Source organism: Vicugna pacos, chromosome X (genome assembly GCF_048564905.1).
Source record: "Vicugna pacos chromosome X, VicPac4, whole genome shotgun sequence".
NCBI classification, from domain to species: Eukaryota; Metazoa; Chordata; class Mammalia; order Artiodactyla; family Camelidae; genus Vicugna; species Vicugna pacos.
Genome location: NC_133023.1, coordinates 44,987,807 through 45,008,317, shown reverse-complemented (window position 1 = coordinate 45,008,317; position 20,511 = coordinate 44,987,807). Strand labels below are relative to the sequence as shown.

Below are 20,511 nucleotides of genomic sequence, written 5' to 3'. Positions count from 1 at the left end.
GGTCTCGGTCTCGGTCACGGTCACGGTCACGGTCTCGGTCCTCTCTCTCCCGGTCTATCTGTCTCTCTCTCTCTGTCTGTCTAGTCTCTCTCTCCCCTCTCCTCTCTCCTCTCTCCTCTCTCCTCTCTCTCTCTCTTTCTCCCTCTCTGTCTCTCTCTGTCTCTCTGTCTCTGTCTCTCTCTCTAATGCTGGGAAGCAGGGGCTTGACACCCTTAAACAGTCACAACCACGGTGACCACCGCTTTCCCTTGCACCTGGGGACAGTATAGGCTGCCTGCAGGTTCGGTACACTGAGAATGCTGCCTACCAGGCCAGTGAACCAGTAAACAAAGTTTGTTGCCAGCCATCAGTCTTCAGCCACTCAGACTGCCCCCCAGCCCCAAGAGTGCCCACTGACAGGAATTCAGGAGGGGGAAAAACAGGATCCTGGCCCTGCAGACTTAATACATACATGGAGGAACAATGTCAATGAGCCCGGACTCTTGCATCCTCCCCTATACAGAGAAGCGCTAAAAATCAGTAACTAGAGACGTCTGACTTGTGTGGTTACCAGTAAGTAATCTTCAGATGCTCCACTCTAGGTTCTTTTGTCCTCTCTCTCTCTCTCTCTCTCTCTCTCTCTCTGTCTGTCTCTCTCTCTTCCCACCCCGCCTTCTTTCCCACAAAAACTCCTGTGAATGCTGTCTGCTGGCTCCCATAGCTCTTCAGAACTTTTCCTCAGAGCTACCTGAGAGGTTGTCTGCCCGGCCAGAGTTCTCAGTAAGGTCTCGGAATAAAACAAAAAAGAAAACCCTCAACTTTGAGGTTGTGCCTTTATCTTCTGTCCACACATCCGAACTTGCTCTGAATCAAGGCCCCTAATCCCTCCTGTTCACTGTTGCCTGGATACAGGGCATTCCCTTAAGGTGGTGAGTCCTCCTTCAGAAGTGGCGTGTGAGGTATGTTTAGGGAGGGCATGTGTATGTGCGTGTGGGTGTGCGTGTGGGTGTGGGTGTGGGTGTGGGTGTGGGTAGATGCACGGGCGGACGTTTGAGGGGATCCGTAATTTCCCCACCAAGATCTCACAGGTGCTCTAGGGTGAATACTTAGGCCAGTGTCAAAGCTTAGGAGGAGAAGCAGAGACATCTACACACCAGGTCAAGTCCCCAGCCTTCCTTCTGCCACCTGACCTTCGAATCCCAAGCCCCACCTCCCCTCCATCTCTCCTGGCACCCCCCAACCGCCAGCACCCCTCTCAACACCACCACCACCATCACCCACCGCCACCGCCACCGCCCCACTCCCACCCCCCCCACCCCCGCCCGTTGGCCCCTAGAGGAAAATTCTCTGGAGACCTGGAATACTTGGGCAGGACATGTGGTTACTCAGGCTCCTGGTGCAGAATTCAAGCCCTGGAGAAGGGCTACCAAGGCCCATGGGCAGAAAGGCCCCGGAGGAGCGACTGGTGAACAAACCTATCCTAGGCAAAGTGGCCTTCCTCTTCCCCGGAAGACCCATCCCCGTCCGAAAAGGCCCACCCCTGGCACAAAAGAGCGCTCTGGCTTCCAGGGAGGGTGGTAGGCGGTGGCCTCTTCCGGGCACAACCCCGTTCTACAGGAGGGGTCCACGACTTCCGGACCCCAGGGGGACCTGCCTGCCTCTGGCCCACTGAAGCATACACCTTCAGGAGAAGGGAGGGTGCTGCCTTGGGTAGAGGTGCGGTGCAGACAAGTAGCGGCCTGGAGGAGTGTGAAGACACGAGGAAGAATGTGCAAGCCCAGTGGTGGGATCTCTGGAGGGTTGTCTTGCGTTCACAGTGAACCGGAGCTCGAGGAGAGTCAGGAGGAGCCTAGCTCCTTCTTGCAGGTTTGTGTCAAAGTGGCCAGTTTGGTAAGGAGCCCAGCTGAAGGTGACACGGGTGCCCTGTGAGCTGGACTATGTCTAGTGATGAGGATACGGGGATCTGGATGCTGCTCCTGCTCTGGTCCTGGATGACTGCTTCCCCACCTCCACCCCACCCCCTCCTCTGTCTGGCAGCAGCAAAGAAGGAGAGGAAGGCTGGGTGGGGGCAGGGAAAGGGGTGACTGCCATTTCTGGAGCCACAGTGCCATCCAGCGGAACGTGTATCCGAAAAGCCCAGGCAGCGGCGACCTGTCTTCCGCCGGGCACAGGGGCAGTCGAGGCTGCGCGGGACTGTCTGCGCTCTGCAGGAGCCCGGGGCTTCCCTGACCAGGGTTCAGAGGCCTGGAGGGCCCTGTGCCTGCCAGCGAGACCCTGTGGGGAGGCAGGAGCTCTGGGAGCCCTGGACGCAGCAGGCTGCCCCACACCCACCAGCCCAGGGAGCAGAGCTTTCCGGTCCTGTCGTCAGCCATTTCGGGCTGTGACCCAGAGGGAGTCCTCAAGTCGCCACCGCCACCGAAGCTGCTGGGGCTGGGGGCATCAGCTCTGCTGTCGCTGCTCGGGAGTGCCGGGCTGCCCTGCCTGCAGGGCCACACTGGGGGCTCGGAGGCGCCTTTCCTCACCGGGAGCTGAGGGGCTCGGAGGTCCTGGGGCTGCCAGGGCCACTGGCACTTGGCAGTCCCAGGCAACCCGCACTGGCAGCCATCTTGGGCTGCCCCTGCGGTTGCTGAGGGCCTTCCCCAGCCTGGGAGCCAGGGCCCAGTCTCCACTCCAGCTCACAGGTGAAGGGGCAGCCAGCAGCCCGCTGGCCAGGCGCACCCTCAGGACACCTCCCCGCCCACCCCCGCTGGCCAATTCCTCCCCATTCCTGGGAGGGCCCCGCCGCGGGAGGGCCGGCCCAACTCCCTTGGACAGAAACAATCTCCGCTTGATGGCAGTATGGCTCCACAAATGACACCGCAACGCTTACCCCTCCCCCTCCCCCTCCCACCCCGGGCACCCCAACAGGACTTGGTCCTGCCCCCCATCCGAGCCGAAAACAAAACCAAAATCAAACCAAAACACACCCTCACTCGCCAATGAGGAAAGAGAAGAAAAGAAAAGGAAAGGAAAACAATCAAAAACAGAAACAGACACAAAAAACAAAAAGGAAAAATAGAGGAAACACGGCAGGCCACCAAGACCCAAGGTGACCAGCAGATGCACAGGGCAAAATGACCCCTGACCAGGGGGCTGGAAGCCCAGCAGGCCCTTCGACTTCCTTCCCTCCAACCCTATCTCTGCTTGGTCCCTGCTCTTGGGAGAGGGAAAAGGCAAAGGACACAGGCACCCACCTGGCAGGGAGGCTGACTCTCCCAGAGGCTTTACATCAAACGACTTCTCCTGGACCAGGTGGCGGCCACCACTCTGGAAGACACCAGGCTGGCTGACTTGCACGTCACCCTTTGGCAGGACCCTGCTTCCTCTCAAGGCCTGGGGCTTCAGGTTGAAGGCACCACCTTGGCCTGGACCAACCAGGCAGCCAGAAATGGCAGCTCGGCCCGGGAGGCTCTCCCCCAAGAGGGGTTCCAAGCTCTGGCTCTGGGCAGGCTCAGTCTGGCTTTGTTCTCAGAAGGCCACCACACCTTTCCCCTCCACACACACACACACACACAGACACACACACACAGACAGACACACACACACACACACACACACACACACACACACACACAGATACACACAGGGCCTCCCCACAAGGCCGTGATCCTGTGAAGGCCTGGCACAGACTCTCTTCCAACTTGGAGGCCCCATTTGCCTTAGCTAGACAAGGGAGGCTTCAGGTTTACACAGGCTGCTTGGGTTCACCTGTTGACATGGGACCAACTCAGGGACCTCAGAATGGCTGCCTGCCCCTTTCTGACAGCGCATCTGGGAATGCGTGTTTCACCCATTCTGAGGGCTGGCAAGGGTGTGTGGTGGGGGGAGGAGTCACAGGGTTGCGTTGTGTATTTATGAAAGCCCACGTGATAGTCTGTCAGTGTGCTTGTGGTTGTGTCAGAGTGTGTAGTGAGAGAGAGGGAAAGGGGAGAGAGAGGTGGGGGGAAGGGGGGGGAGAGACAGAGAGAGAGAGAGAGAGAGAGAGAGAGAGACAGAGACAGAGACAGAGAGAGAAACAGAGAGAAAGAGAGAGACACAGAGAGAAAGAGAGAGAGACAGGGGGCGCGCGCGCGCGCGTGCGCGCACGTACGTACCTGCGAGCATGCCCGTGTTCGGTGCTTCCCTGTCTGTGTGCCTGTGTGGCCATGGGTACCCCGGGGTGGCTGTGGGCGTGGGTGTTGAGGACCCGGTCCTGTGAGCGCTCGCCCCACCGGTGCAAGCCCCCGGGCTTGTGGAAACAGAGGCGACAGCCTGTACCTATAGAGGGCAATCTCTCTTGTTGTGTTCCAGCCACTGGCGATGGGAACCAAAGGAAACCAACGCGGGCACGAGTTGAGGAGGCTCCTACTGACTCAAGGTTACACTTCAGGAGCTTCCATAAAGAGAACACCTGCCAGGAATGAGTTCATGACTCGACTTCGTTGCAGAGTTAACTCCTGGATCATCTTTGCTTTTGTTTATGTTCACTTTTTGACAACTGTTTGGAAGGATGTGAAGGATCTCCACCACTGGTGGGAGAAGGGGACGAGGGGTACCTGAACCTCTAGTGCCTTCTCCTAGGCCTGTGCCCCCATCCCCCTACGCCGCCCCCTCCCACGCAAAGAGCAGAAGTCAGAGGGTGGACCCTTAGGACACCAGGCCAGCTAAGGGTAGGAGGGAAAAGAGGGAAGCACTAGGTCACCACCACTTTCCAGTGCCGCCCTCAATGCCGTGTTGGATCCAGCGCAACGGCCCCGCACTGGGTCTTACATCTCACACACACACAGGAGTGACCAGGAGACACAACCTGCCTACAGAACTGAGGACGGACACGCCCACAGGCCACCCCTTGTCCAGGGGGGTCCCTCCCGGGTGCCATCGAGGGTACTGAACCAACAGGAGTAGGACTGCGCGGCATTCAGAGGGGAAAAGGAGAGGCGCGGCCACACCCTGACGCCGGGTTATGGAACGGACACGTGGTGGGAAGTAGCAAACAGCCAGGGGCACGCACACAGGGCACAGAGAGGGTTAAGGGGACCCTGGGAACGGCAGCTTAAAGGGGGAAGGTGAGGGACAGGAGAGGGATGAGAGAATCCCCAGGTGATCATTCGGGCATGGTCGGGAGGGGATGGGCCTGACTTCCCCAGCCCACGCGGGTCATTTTCACCTCCACTGGAAAAGTAAGCTGACTGTCCCCGTGGATGCCCCCAGGCACCCGGCCAAGCCTGCCTTCCGGGCCGGAGGGGCGTCCACACCTGGAGGACTGACAGTCAGGAAGTGAGTGAAAGTCAAGAGCTGACAGTGGACAGGACAAATTGGAAGCGAAGGAAGGATTGTAGCAGAGGTGAAAAACGGCTGATCTCCAGTGCACTGTGTCCCAAGTGGGCAGGTGGAAGCAGCTGGCGGCCCCTAGGGCAAGAGCCACCGGCCAAGGTAAGGTCTCAGTCACTTAAGACAAGGGGTTGAACCCTGACCAGAGCAAGGCCTCTTTTGCCATGCAGTAGTGCCCAACTGGGAAGGGCGCAGACAAGCAGAAAGGGGCGAGGAGGAAGCACAGGGTAACAAGCAAGGACGCGCAACCATCCAGTGCACTGAGGCCGGTGGGAAGAAGAGGCCGTGCGCTGGTGTGGGGGCCTCTGCGGATGTCTTTACCTGAATCGAAACTCCCTGACTTCTCTGTCCCTGTCTGTGTGGGCGTGGGCGTGGGCGTGGGCGTGGGCATTCGGAGCCCCAGTTCAGGAATGTAAGCGCGGGCCGACGCAGGGGAAGGTGTGAAACGACGCACGCACGGAAGGGTGAACAAATAATCACCCCCTGATACTGAGAATGGGGATTCAAGCACTTTACTGGTCCTGACCCACGCCCTCCGTTCTTCCTGCCTGGTCCCCAACTACGTGTCCGATGAGCCCTCATGCTTAATGTCTGGGAAAAATGCACCTTAGGCCCTCCCCGACAGGACAGCGCTGACTTTTCTTTTCGTGGGTTGCGTTCGGCCTGTTTGTCTGTCTGTCTGCTTGTTTTTCCCTCACCAATCAAAAATGCCAGCCTACCTCCTGGGATAGCTTGGCCTGGAAGATTGTGCGGAACAGCCAGTCCTCAATGCTGACTCAGGCTGCTTCTGAGTGTGGGAAAGGCCCCTGGGATCTGGATGTTTGTTCCTCTGAAGCTCCATTCCATTCGGTCTACACACCTAGGAAGACCCCTTTAAGGAACAAAGAAAGCCTGGAGAAACTCGACAGGGCCTTAGGAAATCCTCCCACATGTCTCGGTCTCGGTCTCGGTCTCGGTCTCGGTCACGGTCACGGTCTCGGTCCTCTCTCTCCCGGTCTATCTGTCTCTCTCTCTCTCCCCTCTCCTCTCTCCTCTCTCCTCTCTCCTCTCTCTCTCTCTTTCTCCCTCTCTGTCTCTCTCTGTCTCTCTGTCTCTGTCTCTCTCTCTAATGCTGGGAAGCAGGGGCTTGACACCCTTAAACAGTCACAACCACGGTGACCACCGCTTTCCCTTGCACCTGGGGACAGTATAGGCTGCCTGCAGGTTCGGTACACTGAGAATGCTGCCTACCAGGCCAGTGAACCAGTAAACAAAGTTTGTTGCCAGCCATCAGTCTTCAGCCACTCAGACTGCCCCCCAGCCCCAAGAGTGCCCACTGACAGGAATTCAGGAGGGGGAAAAACAGGATCCTGGCCCTGCAGACTTAATACATACATGGAGGAACAATGTCAATGAGCCCGGACTCTTGCATCCTCCCCTATACAGAGAAGCGCTAAAAATCAGTAACTAGAGACGTCTGACTTGTGTGGTTACCAGTAAGTAATCTTCAGATGCTCCACTCTAGGTTCTTTTGTCCTCTCTCTCTCTCTCTCTCTCTCTCTCTCTCTGTCTGTCTCTCTCTCTTCCCACCCCGCCTTCTTTCCCACAAAAACTCCTGTGAATGCTGTCTGCTGGCTCCCATAGCTCTTCAGAACTTTTCCTCAGAGCTACCTGAGAGGTTGTCTGCCCGGCCAGAGTTCTCAGTAAGGTCTCGGAATAAAACAAAAAAGAAAACCCTCAACTTTGAGGTTGTGCCTTTATCTTCTGTCCACACATCCGAACTTGCTCTGAATCAAGGCCCCTAATCCCTCCTGTTCACTGTTGCCTGGATACAGGGCATTCCCTTAAGGTGGTGAGTCCTCCTTCAGAAGTGGCGTGTGAGGTATGTTTAGGGAGGGCATGTGTATGTGCGTGTGGGTGTGCGTGTGGGTGTGGGTGTGGGTGTGGGTGTGGGTAGATGCACGGGCGGACGTTTGAGGGGATCCGTAATTTCCCCACCAAGATCTCACAGGTGCTCTAGGGTGAATACTTAGGCCAGTGTCAAAGCTTAGGAGGAGAAGCAGAGACATCTACACACCAGGTCAAGTCCCCAGCCTTCCTTCTGCCACCTGACCTTCGAATCCCAAGCCCCACCTCCCCTCCATCTCTCCTGGCACCCCCCAACCGCCAGCACCCCTCTCAACACCACCACCACCATCACCCACCGCCACCGCCACCGCCCCACTCCCACCCCCCCCACCCCCGCCCGTTGGCCCCTAGAGGAAAATTCTCTGGAGACCTGGAATACTTGGGCAGGACATGTGGTTACTCAGGCTCCTGGTGCAGAATTCAAGCCCTGGAGAAGGGCTACCAAGGCCCATGGGCAGAAAGGCCCCGGAGGAGCGACTGGTGAACAAACCTATCCTAGGCAAAGTGGCCTTCCTCTTCCCCGGAAGACCCATCCCCGTCCGAAAAGGCCCACCCCTGGCACAAAAGAGCGCTCTGGCTTCCAGGGAGGGTGGTAGGCGGTGGCCTCTTCCGGGCACAACCCCGTTCTACAGGAGGGGTCCACGACTTCCGGACCCCAGGGGGACCTGCCTGCCTCTGGCCCACTGAAGCATACACCTTCAGGAGAAGGGAGGGTGCTGCCTTGGGTAGAGGTGCGGTGCAGACAAGTAGCGGCCTGGAGGAGTGTGAAGACACGAGGAAGAATGTGCAAGCCCAGTGGTGGGATCTCTGGAGGGTTGTCTTGTGTTCACAGTGAACCGGAGCTCGAGGAGAGTCAGGAGGAGCCTAGCTCCTTCTTGCAGGTTTGTGTCAAAGTGGCCAGTTTGGTAAGGAGCCCAGCTGAAGGTGACACGGGTGCCCTGTGAGCTGGACTATGTCTAGTGATGAGGATACGGGGATCTGGATGCTGCTCCTGCTCTGGTCCTGGATGACTGCTTCCCCACCTCCACCCCACCCCCTCCTCTGTCTGGCAGCAGCAAAGAAGGAGAGGAAGGCTGGGTGGGGGCAGGGAAAGGGGTGACTGCCATTTCTGGAGCCACAGTGCCATCCAGCGGAACGTGTATCCGAAAAGCCCAGGCAGCGGCGACCTGTCTTCCGCCGGGCACAGGGGCAGTCGAGGCTGTGCGGGACTGTCTGCGCTCTGCAGGAGCCCGGGGCTTCCCTGACCAGGGTTCAGAGGCCTGGAGGGCCCTGTGCCTGCCAGCGAGACCCTGTGGGGAGGCAGGAGCTCTGGGAGCCCTGGACGCAGCAGGCTGCCCCACACCCACCAGCCCAGGGAGCAGAGCTTTCCGGTCCTGTCGTCAGCCATTTCGGGCTGTGACCCAGAGGGAGTCCTCAAGTCGCCACCGCCACCGAAGCTGCTGGGGCTGGGGGCATCAGCTCTGCTGTCGCTGCTCGGGAGTGCCGGGCTGCCCTGCCTGCAGGGCCACACTGGGGGCTCGGAGGCGCCTTTCCTCACCGGGAGCTGAGGGGCTCGGAGGTCCTGGGGCCGCCAGGGCCACTGGCACTTGGCAGTCCCAGGCAACCCGCACTGGCAGCCATCTTGGGCTGCCCCTGCGGTTGCTGAGGGCCTTCCCCAGCCTGGGAGCCAGGGCCCAGTCTCCACTCCAGCTCACAGGTGAAGGGGCAGCCAGCAGCCCGCTGGCCAGGCGCACCCTCAGGACACCTCCCCGCCCACCCCCGCTGGCCAATTCCTCCCCATTCCTGGGAGGGCCCCGCCGCGGGAGGGCCGGCCCAACTCCCTTGGACAGAAACAATCTCCGCTTGATGGCAGTATGGCTCCACAAATGACACCGCAACGCTTACCCCTCCCCCTCCCCCTCCCACCCCGGGCACCCCAACAGGACTTGGTCCTGCCCCCCATCCGAGCCGAAAACAAAACCAAAATCAAACCAAAACACACCCTCACTCGCCAATGAGGAAAGAGAAGAAAAGAAAAGGAAAGGAAAACAATCAAAAACAGAAACAGACACAAAAAACAAAAAGGAAAAATAGAGGAAACACGGCAGGCCACCAAGACCCAAGGTGACCAGCAGATGCACAGGGCAAAATGACCCCTGACCAGGGGGCTGGAAGCCCAGCAGGCCCTTCGACTTCCTTCCCTCCAACCCTATCTCTGCTTGGTCCCTGCTCTTGGGAGAGGGAAAAGGCAAAGGACACAGGCACCCACCTGGCAGGGAGGCTGACTCTCCCAGAGGCTTTACATCAAACGACTTCTCCTGGACCAGGTGGCGGCCACCACTCTGGAAGACACCAGGCTGGCTGACTTGCACGTCACCCTTTGGCAGGACCCTGCTTCCTCTCAAGGCCTGGGGCTTCAGGTTGAAGGCACCACCTTGGCCTGGACCAACCAGGCAGCCAGAAATGGCAGCTCGGCCCGGGAGGCTCTCCCCCAAGAGGGGTTCCAAGCTCTGGCTCTGGGCAGGCTCAGTCTGGCTTTGTTCTCAGAAGGCCACCACACCTTTCCCCTCCACACACACACACACACACAGACACACACACACAGACAGACACACACACACACACACACACACACACACACACACACACACACACAGATACACACAGGGCCTCCCCACAAGGCCGTGATCCTGTGAAGGCCTGGCACAGACTCTCTTCCAACATAGAGACCTCATTTACAGTAGCTACACTAGGAATGCTTCTGAGCTACACATAGGTTGCTTGGGTTGAGCTGTTCACATTTGATCAAGTGAGGTAATGCCAAATGGCTAAGTATCTCCTTTAAAGTCCAGTTGACAACATTTCTCCTTGTCCCTTTTTGTGGTCTGTGACCCTTATATTTATTCCTATTATTATGTGATACATACGTTCTCTGTTTTCTAAAATGCAGTTCATATTTGATTTTATTTTTCATAGGGTACTTTACATTTTCTATTTGTCTTTTTGAATGCACATGTTTGTGTTTGTATGTGTGAGATAGAGACTTTTTTATTGTGCTTCCTTTTGATTGTGGGAAGCTGATTATGAAACCTTTTACATCGTTCTCCATTTTTCTAACTCAGCAATTGTTTTGGAGTAATCATAATAAAAGTGTTTTTTCTTAAAGTTTTTTCTTCCTCCCATAGTCTTATCCCCTTTTTCTGACACAGATGCCCAGAAATAATGAAATGATAAAATATCATGTATATTACTCAAAGAATTGGAAAGGAATGTTCATGGTCCAGCTACCCCGATTATATTCACCACCATTAAAATCTGTCTCTCTGTATGATATGTTTCCATTCCCAAGTACATTGTAGCATTATTAACATTAGTCCAGTATGGAAATAAACCATGTATCAGATGAACGATTGTTTGATGAAGGAAAAGATGAGTATAGGGTAAGGATGTAGGTCAAGTGGTAGAGTGTATACTTAGCACTAGAAGCACTAGATACCATGTTCCATCCCTAGTACCTCCATTAAAAAAGTAAATAAATTGTTCTCTCATCTAAAAATTAAAAACAAAATATGGGTATATATATATATATATATATATATACACACATACTAGAATGTTATTCAGTCTTGAGAAAAGAGAAAATCCTGTGATTTGCGATTACATTGTTATTCTATGACATGTTATGGTAATTGAAGTGATCTAGATAGAGAGACCAATATTGCATGATTTCATCTGTGTGTGGAATCAAAAATGCTGAACCTAGAAGCGGTGAGTAGAATCGTGCTTATCAGACACTCTAGGTTTGTGGAAAGGAGAATATATTGGTCACAGGCTACAAACTTTCAGCTAGAAGGTTAATAAGTTCTCGATATCTAATATACAGCATGATGAGCATAGATAATACCTGAAATATATATATTAAAATGCGTATAAGTATATGTGTTATACTCTTGAATCTTGCTAAGAGAATAGAACTTTTTTTCTTTTTTTTTAAATTAAACGTTTTGGGGGGTGTATAATTAGCTTTATTCATTTATTTATTTATTTTAGAGGAGGCACTGTGTAGTGAACCCAGGACCTTGAGCATGCTATGCATGTGCTCTACCACTTGAGTTATACTCTTCCCCCATGAGAGTAGGACTTAAACTTTTTTAATTATGTGAAGTGATGGATGTGTTAATTACCTTGATTTTTATAATTATTTCACAATGTACAGAATATCACATTGTATTCTTTAAATATATGTAGTTTTTGTCCTTCAAAATAGGAAAAATATTGAAGGAAAAAATGAATGTAACATACAGTCGTCCTCCAATCTCAATAGGACACCCAGAGCTACAAAAATCTGGGAATGCTCATGTCCCTTATATAAAATGCCATATATATATAATTTATATATAAATAATTTACATATAAATATAGTATATATATAATTTGCCTGCAACTTAAACATATCCTCAGGAATAATTTAAATCATCTCTAGGCTACTTATAATAACTAATACAATATAAATTCTATGTAAATATTTATCATTACAATGTAAATGTTATGTAAATAGTTACTGGTAAGGTGAAATACAAGTTTTACTTTTTGAAACTTTGTGGAATGTTTTCACAAATATTTTCAATCCACAGCTGGTTGAATCCATGGATGTAGAACCCACTGATACTGAGGGTTGAGTGTATCCTAAGTGGACACCCATTACTAATGTGGAAATGTGTATTTTTTTAACAAATTACATCCAATATTTCTTCACCAATGTATTCTCATAAGACACATGTGTGAAAGAGCTATTCCTACCAAAGATTGGTATCATTAACATTTAAAGTAATAGTTAGTCTTACAGGGGTCAACGAGAATCTCTTTATTAAATCATTTTTACTGTTCAACTCTTTCTAGAGTCAGTCTAGATTCTTTTAAAAATCTTACATACATTTTTATTTTTCCATTAGTCTATTGTTTTATTCATAAAATCCACTAATGTGGTGTTGATTTTTCTCTCACTGTGAAATTATTTTTGATGTATTTTAACGTGACTCTTTCTTATGAGCTGGCCTTTGCTTATGGAATCTTGTATAAATATTTTCATATTTTACCTTGTTAATGTTACTTTTTTATGTTTTCTGATTTTTGTAACAGACTTATTTAAGAGTATTATTTTCCAAATGAAGAGTTATTCCTTTATTTCCTTTTTTATTCAATTGTGGAGAAATTCATTTATCAAACAATTAACTATTTTAAAGTCAACAGTGGCATCTATTATACTCAGAATGTTGTGTGACCATCACTTCTAATTCCAAGGCATTTCCAGCACCCAAAAGGAAACTCTGTATCCATTATGCAATTTTCCACTTCCCAATTACCCACCCTGCCCCTGGATGCTTTTCATCTTTACGGATTTACCCATTCTGCATATTTCATATCAATGGAATCATACAGTATGTGACCTTTTCTGTCTATCTTCTTTCCCTTAGCTTGTTCTTGAGTCTCTTCCACATTGTAGCATGTATCAGCACTTCATTCCTTTTGTGGCTCAATATTATAATATTAGATTTTATGTATGTACCACAATGTCTATCAATTCGTTCCTTCATTTGGGTTGTTTCTACCTTTCAGCTGTTGGGAAGAGTGCTGCTATGAATATTATTGTGCAAGTATTTGTTTCAGTATCTGTTTTCAATTTTTTGGAGTGTATATCTAGGAATGGAATTTCTGAATTGTATAATTCTAGGTTAACTTTTTGAGATACAGCCAAACTCTTTCCAAAGAGCCTGCACCACTTCACTTTTTTTTTTAACCAGCAATGTACCAGTATTCTAATTTCTCTACATCCTCAGCAACACTTATTTCCTTTATTTTACCCTGATTATAGCCATCCTCGTGGGTCTATAAAGTTCTGCTTTAGATTTGCATTTCCTTCATGATTAATGATAATCTCAAGTCCTTATCGACCATTTGTATATTTTATTTAGAGAAATGTCTATTCAAGTTTCTCTATCCTTAAAATTGGGTTGTTTATCTTTTTTATCATTGAGTTATAAGAGGTTTTTTTTTAACATATTCTAGATATAGACTCTTAATACATACATGATTTGCAAATATTTTCTCCCATTCTATAGGTTGTCTTCCCTTTCTTTATAACGTCCTTTGATGCACAGAAGTTCTCAATTTTAATGAAATACAATATATCTATTTTTTTTCTTTTGTTGCTTGTGCTTTTGGTATTCTATTCAAACATCCATTACCAAATTCAAGGTAAAGAAGTTTCACTCTTATATTTGTTTCTAAGAGTTTTATGTTTCAGCTTTTGTAATTAGGCTGTTGATTCATTTCGAGTTGAATTTATCACACTGTGAGGTAGAGGTCCAACTTCATTCTTTATGCATGTAGATATCCAGTTTTCCCAATACCATTTGTTGAAGAGACTGTCCTTACTCCATTGACTGGTCTTGACACCTTTGTGTAAGTTCATAAGACCATATAGGTTTATTCCTGGGCTCTCTACTCTATACTATTAATTAGTCTATTTGTCTGTCTTTATGCTAGTACCATACTGTTTCGATTACTTTAGTTTTGTAATATGTTTTGAAATCAGGAAGTGTGAGTCCTACAATTTTGTTCTTTTCCAAAATTGTTCTGGCTATTTGGGGTTCCCCAAGTCAACATAAATTTTAGGATGAGGTTTTCTATTTCGGCAAAAAATGCCATTTTGATAGAGATTGCACTGAACCTGTATATTATTTTCTGTAGCATGGATATCTTAACAATAGTAAGTTTCCAATCCATGAACCTGGGATGTCTTTCCATTCATTTGTGTCTTAAAAGTTCTTTCGTCAGTACTTTGTAGTTTTCAGTATACAGGTCTTTCACCTACTTGTTTAAATTTATTCCTAGGTACTTATTTCTTGTGAACGCCATTGTAAATGAGACTGTTTACTTAACTTTCTTTTTGGATTGTTCATTGCTGGTGTATAGAGAAACAGCTGATTTTGGGTGCTGACTTTGTATCCTGCAACTTTTATGAATTTGTTTATTAGTTCTAGTAGGTTTTTTGTGTATGGATCTTTTGGGATTTTTAATATATAGGATCATGTGATTTGTGAATGGAGATAGTCTTACTTCTTTCCAATTTGGATGCCTTTTATTTCTTTTTCCTTCATAATTGCTCTGGTTAAAATTTCCAGTACAATGCTGAATAGCAGTGGTAAAAGCAGTCCTCCTTGTTTTCTTTATCTCAAGTGGAATGCTTTCACTTAGTTATCATTAAGTATGATGTTAGCTGTTTTTTTTTTTTTGTTCATAAATGCCTTTTATTTTGTTGAGGAAGTTCTCACTATTCCTAATTTTCTGATTTTTTAAATCATGAAATGGTGTTGGATTTTGTCAAATGCTTTTTCTGTGTCAATTGAGATTCTGTGTTTCCTTCCTTCATTTTGTTAACGTGATGTATTACATTGGTTGATTTTCTTATTTGAACCACGCTTTGTTTATTCCTGAGAAAAATCCCACTTTGTCATGGTGTATAACCAATCTCTGTCTATCTATATCTATATCTATATCTATCTATCTATCTATCTATCTATCTATATATATATAATTCATTCTTTCTGTCTATATATACACTTTCTGATTTTTGTGACTCAAGAGTTTTTGAAGTCTTGTCTCCCTCTTGGAGCATCTCCTCATGGGCCGTTTCAGTATCTTGTTTCCTCCTAAACACCACTAGGGTACACCAGAGTTCTAAGGTTTTTATAAGGCTTCATATAAAAACCTCTCAGACAAAAGAGCACATACTCTGTGATTCCATTTATATGAAGTCAAGAACAGGCAAAACTAACCAAAGGTGATAGAAGTCAGAATAGTGGTTACTTTTTGAGAATACAGACTTAGAATGGCTACAAATGGGTCTTTTGAGTTATTGGAAATGTTTTATATTTTGATTTAGGTAGTGGTTACATGAGCATATAAATATATATATACAAATTCACTGAGCTATATACTAAAGATTTATTACTTTATTAAGAGTTATATCTCAATTATTAAGCAAAATAAACAAAACAAACCAATGAACTTCTGTTGTGTATTTTATTTCTTTTACATTCCTAATCAACCAGACAGAAAGATGCTATAATGATAAGTCAATTCAAATCAGTGTGCATCTACCAAGTGTGTATATGATAGACAAATACCAGGCAGAGAAGTAACAAAGAGGAAAGTCCCTTCTAGAGGCAGAAGACAGGAAATAAGGGAATATTTTCCTGAGTGTAGGACAACTAAGCAGGACTTTGAAGAATAAAGATCATGAATTAGACAAGAGTCTAAAGATATTAGACAGAGCCAAATGTATAAAGAAATGGGAATGAAATAATATAGTAAGTTCAAGGAAAGCCTACTGGAGTGAAAAATACAAGAAGATGGTTGTGTAATTTTGGTAAAGGATGAAGGAGTTAGAGGCAATAGACAATGCTTGATTAAGAGGTATATCGTAAAGAATCTTTGAGACCATGCTAAGATTTTATCATAGAAAATAGGAAGTCATTAAATGATCTTAAGTAGGGCAAAATATAGCTAGATATTTATTCTAGAGGGTGTACGAAAGGTCAATATACAGTAATGGAATAGGCAGGACATCAGTTGGAAAACTATTATTGTCATGTAGGAGAAAAATTATAAGGGCCCAAACCAGGGTATGGGAAGGGAGATTTGGGAATGGAAAAGAAGACAAATTCATGAGATATTCTGAAGGAATAATCATTATGATTTTGTGACAGATTAAACTGTGGAGGTGAGAAAGGGGAAATATGACATGATGCCCTAATTTTTGCCTTGGGAGTATTAGTACCATCAAGAATAAGAAAAAAGTGTGTGGTGCTGCTAATGGAGTGATGAAAAATTCAGTTTTGGCTGTGTTCAGTTTGGGGTGCTGATAAGGCATCCACATAGAAAAAGCCAGCAGGCTGTTGGTTTCATGAGTCTGAAGCCTGGCCTAAAGGCTTGTGCTGGAGATACAGATTTGGGAGTCCTCTGCATATATGTGTTTAATGTAACTCAAAGAAGTGGGTGAGATAGGCAAGCAGAAGTGAAAATCAAAACAAGATTTAGGAATCACCAATTCTAAGGATCCAGGCAGAGTATTCAGGAAAAGAGAGTGAGAAAACAATGGCCAGATATGTAAGAGGAGAACTAGAAGAGAAGGATGCCACAGAAAAGAAGACTGGAAAGACTTCTGAATGTCACAGAGGGTCAAGATAAGGACTGAAAGCAATTCACTAGTGTTATCAACTAGAGTTACGGTAACCTTTATCACAAAGCATAATGCACAGACATTCTCACAAATTTCTGCATATCTACATAAAATTTATCACCATTCTCACTCATTCTTATTTTCTTTCTCTGGGTTAGTGCTTCTCAGTTCTATCTAGACCCTTAAATATTCAAATGCCTATCTAACAATCCTGAAATAAAATACACATAATTTCAAAAATTTTATATCTATAATATGAAAGACAAATACAAAGAAAGTAGTTTATAATGAAGAAAGATGTATTTCATTATGTGAACATAACACTAACAAACAGATGCAGAAAAATATAGAGAAAGCCTGTAGATGTGGCAACTACCAATGCTAACTGATACAGGTGTGTCATTACAGTTATTTCAGACATCCAAAAGCAGCATTTTTGTAGGGGAAATGATTTTCCAAAATGATGAACATTCTTGGTAACATACCTAACAAAACAAAGTAAGATCTTAATGCTGGTTTACATGGTAGTTGCAGTCTGGGAAAAGTCAGTGTATATTAAACTTTCTTCTTTGTGTATAAAATAGAGTTCAACTCAAGGCCTCGATCAAGGTAAACAGGTTTTTCACCTATATAGATATCCAACGGGATATTCAAAACTCATATGGGATATAGAAAAATTACTTTTTGTGCAGGCTATCCTGCATATTGCAGGACTTTAGCAACCTTGACCTTCTCCACAATATGCCAGAAAGCCTTCCAGTCATTATGATATTCTAAAACGCTTCTCGCAAACTTTCAAACCATCCCTTGAGTTTATAATATCCTCATTGAAAGCCACTATTCTATTCCTATCCAAAGAAGAAAACAAGTCCTTCCCTTGGCATTGCATCCCCCTCTAATAACTAGGCTTATTTCTTTTCTTTCTCAGTTATTCTGAAATGTCTTCTCACTTAGATCGTCAATCTCTTTCTTTTCTTGTTACCTTCAATACATATTCTCACATTTCTATCATTTGTACATCCTCCTTTGGCTCTTAATTCTCTTATAGTTATCCATTTTTAAAATATTACCTAATTTTTATCCTTCCTTTCTCATCTAAACATCGCCTATGAGTGGTCTATATCAATTAAGCTTTAATTTGGCACCTCCTAGTCACTCTTTAACCCACTGCAATTTGGCTTTCACTTTAACCACACTGAAATCATTCATGCTAAATTCACTAATGAACGTAATTCACAAATTAATCACTAATTTTCAGTACTAAACTTACTGAATCCTCTACTATATATGATGCTGCTGTTAACTGCATTTTTCTTAAAATTGGGCATCAAAAACTTGAGTCCTCTCCTCATCCTATTTATCCTTTATCTTTTCATCTTTTTCTAGATAATCCTTTAAATGTTGGTTGTCCCCAGAATTTTCCTTCTCAACTAGTAACTTTCCCCTATATACACCCTCTTCTAGATTATCTAACTTACTCCCCTGGTCCACCTATCATCTTTATGCTGATGGGTTGCAAATGTATTTATCTGCTAGAAACTTTTATTGTAACCCCAGAACTTTACAGATGAATCTTCCTCAAAATGTTGAAAACCTGATCCTTCTCTTGTATTCTAGATCTCAGTTAGTTTTTTTAACCTAATACTCAAGACAGAAACTTGAAAATCATTCATTATTATTCTGTCTCCACTGGCCCCTATCCCATCTGTGATGGTCTTTTAATGCGTAAACTTGGCTAGGTTAGATTCCTCAGTTGTTCAATCAAGCACTGATCTAGGTGTTGCTATGAAGCTATTTTGTACAAGTGATTAATGCCTGGAGGAGATTACCCTAAATAACCTGAGTGAACCTGATTCAGTCAGATGATAGGCCTTAAACAGCAGAGCTGAGACTTTCTTGAAGAAGAAATTTTCATCTATGAGCACCAGCTTCAGCTTGTGCCTGAGAGTTCCAGCCTGCATTTCCCAAGAGCCTCCTTTGTGGATTTCAGACTTCCCTAGCCAGTATCTAAAATCACATAAGCCAATTCCTTGCATTTTTTAATATATATATCTTACTGGTTCTGTTTCTCTAGTTGAACCTCGATTGATATACCATCTACTTAGTAATATTTCATCAAACTTTCTCAAATCCATTCCTCTGTGATCCACCCCAGATATGACTGACTTAGTTCAGATCCTTATCATTTTTTGTCAAGATCTTCATAAAAGTATATTAAATAGTTTTCTAAGTCTAATCTCTTTTTACAGCATCCTCCACATGGTCACTAGTAGGATCTATATAAAATACAAATGTGAACATAGTACCCTCCTTAAAAAATCTTTAGTGACTTCCTGTTTCCTACAGATTTGCATTTCTATACAATAACAACAAACTATCAGAAAGAGAAATTAAGGCAATAATCTCATTTACCATCACATCAAAAAGAATAAAACAGCTAGGACTAAATCTACCTAAGGAGATTTACCTAAGATATATACTCTGAAAATTGTAAGACATTGATGAAAGAAACTGAAGACAACACAAAAAGATGAAAAGGTATACTGCATTTTTGGATTATAAGAATCAATATTGTTAAAATGACAACATTACTCAAGGCAATATACAGATTCAGTGTAATCCGTATCAAAATACCAATGGCATTTTTCACAAAACTAGAACAAATTATTTCAAAATTTGTATGGAAACACAAAAGATCATGAATAGCCAAAACAGTCTTGAGAAAGAAGAAGAGAGCTGGAGGAATCAAGCTCCCTGAATTCAGACTATACTACAAAGCTACAGTAATCAGAACAGTATGGTACTGGTACATAAACAGACACATAGATCAATGGAACAGAATAGACAGTCTAGAAATAAACTCACACATTTATGGTCAAGTAATCTATGACAAAGTAGGCAAGAACATACAGAGGAGAAAAAGACAGTGTCTTCAACAAGTGGTGCTCAGAAAACTGGACAGCTACATGTAAAAGAATGTAAAAAGAATGTTCTCTAATATCACATACAAAAATAAATTCAAATGGATTAAACACCTAAATGTGAGACCAGATACTATAGAACTCCTAGAAGAAAATATAGGCAGAACACTCTTTGAAATAAATAGAAGCAATATATTTTTGGATCTGTCTCCAAATTCAAAAGAAACAAATGCAAATAAAGAAAAAAAAATGAGACCTAGCTAAACTTAAAAACTTTTGCACAGCAAAGGAAACTCTCAACAAAATGAAAAGACAACCTACTGAATGGTAGAAGGTATTTGCAAATGATATGACCAATAAAGGTTTAATATCCAACATACATAAATAGCTCCCACAACCTCAACATCAAAAAATGAACAAACAATCCAATTAAAAAATGGGCAAAAGAACCAAACAGACCTTTTTTCTTCAAAGAGAAAATGCAGATGGCCCATAGGCACATGAAAAGATACTCAACAACACTAACCATCAGGGAGATGCAAATCAAAACAATGAACCACCTTACAGGAGTCAGAATGGCTAACAGCTAAAAGAACAAAAAAAACAAATGTTTGTGAGAATGTAGAGAAAACAGAACTCTCCTACACCATTGGTGGTAACATAAATTAGTGCAGTCACTGTGGAACACGGTATGAATGTTTCTCAGAAAACTAAAATCAGAACTACCATATGACCCAGCAATTTCACTCCTGCATATATATCCAAAAAAAAAACCTACCAAAAACACTAATTGAAAAGATACATGCACCCCAATGTTCATAGCAACGTTATTTACAATTGCCAAGTTATGGAATCAACCTAAATGTCTATCAATGGCTGAAAGGATGAAGATGACATATATATATTCAGCCATGAGAAAGAAGGAAATTCTACCATTTCCAACATAATGGATAAATCCTGAGGGCATTATTCTGAGTGAAATAAGCCATACAGAGAAAGACAACACTGCATGGTATCACTTAAATGTGGTATCTTTAAAAAATGTCAAACTCCTAGAAATAGGGAGTAGTTGCTAGCAGCTGGGGGGTGGGGGAAATAGACAGGTTGGTAAAAGGTTACAAACTTTCAACTATAGAATGAATAAGGTCTGAG

The 20,511-nt window shown here is 45.5% G+C and overlaps 1 protein-coding gene across 3 annotated transcripts in view; it reads right to left on the bottom strand.

The window, feature by feature from the left end:
* The window catches only part of NBDY (negative regulator of P-body association), a 219,786-nt gene that overhangs the window by 188,114 nt on the left and 11,161 nt on the right, over positions 1-20,511 (bottom strand). The gene's annotated exons all lie outside the window — the stretch shown is intronic.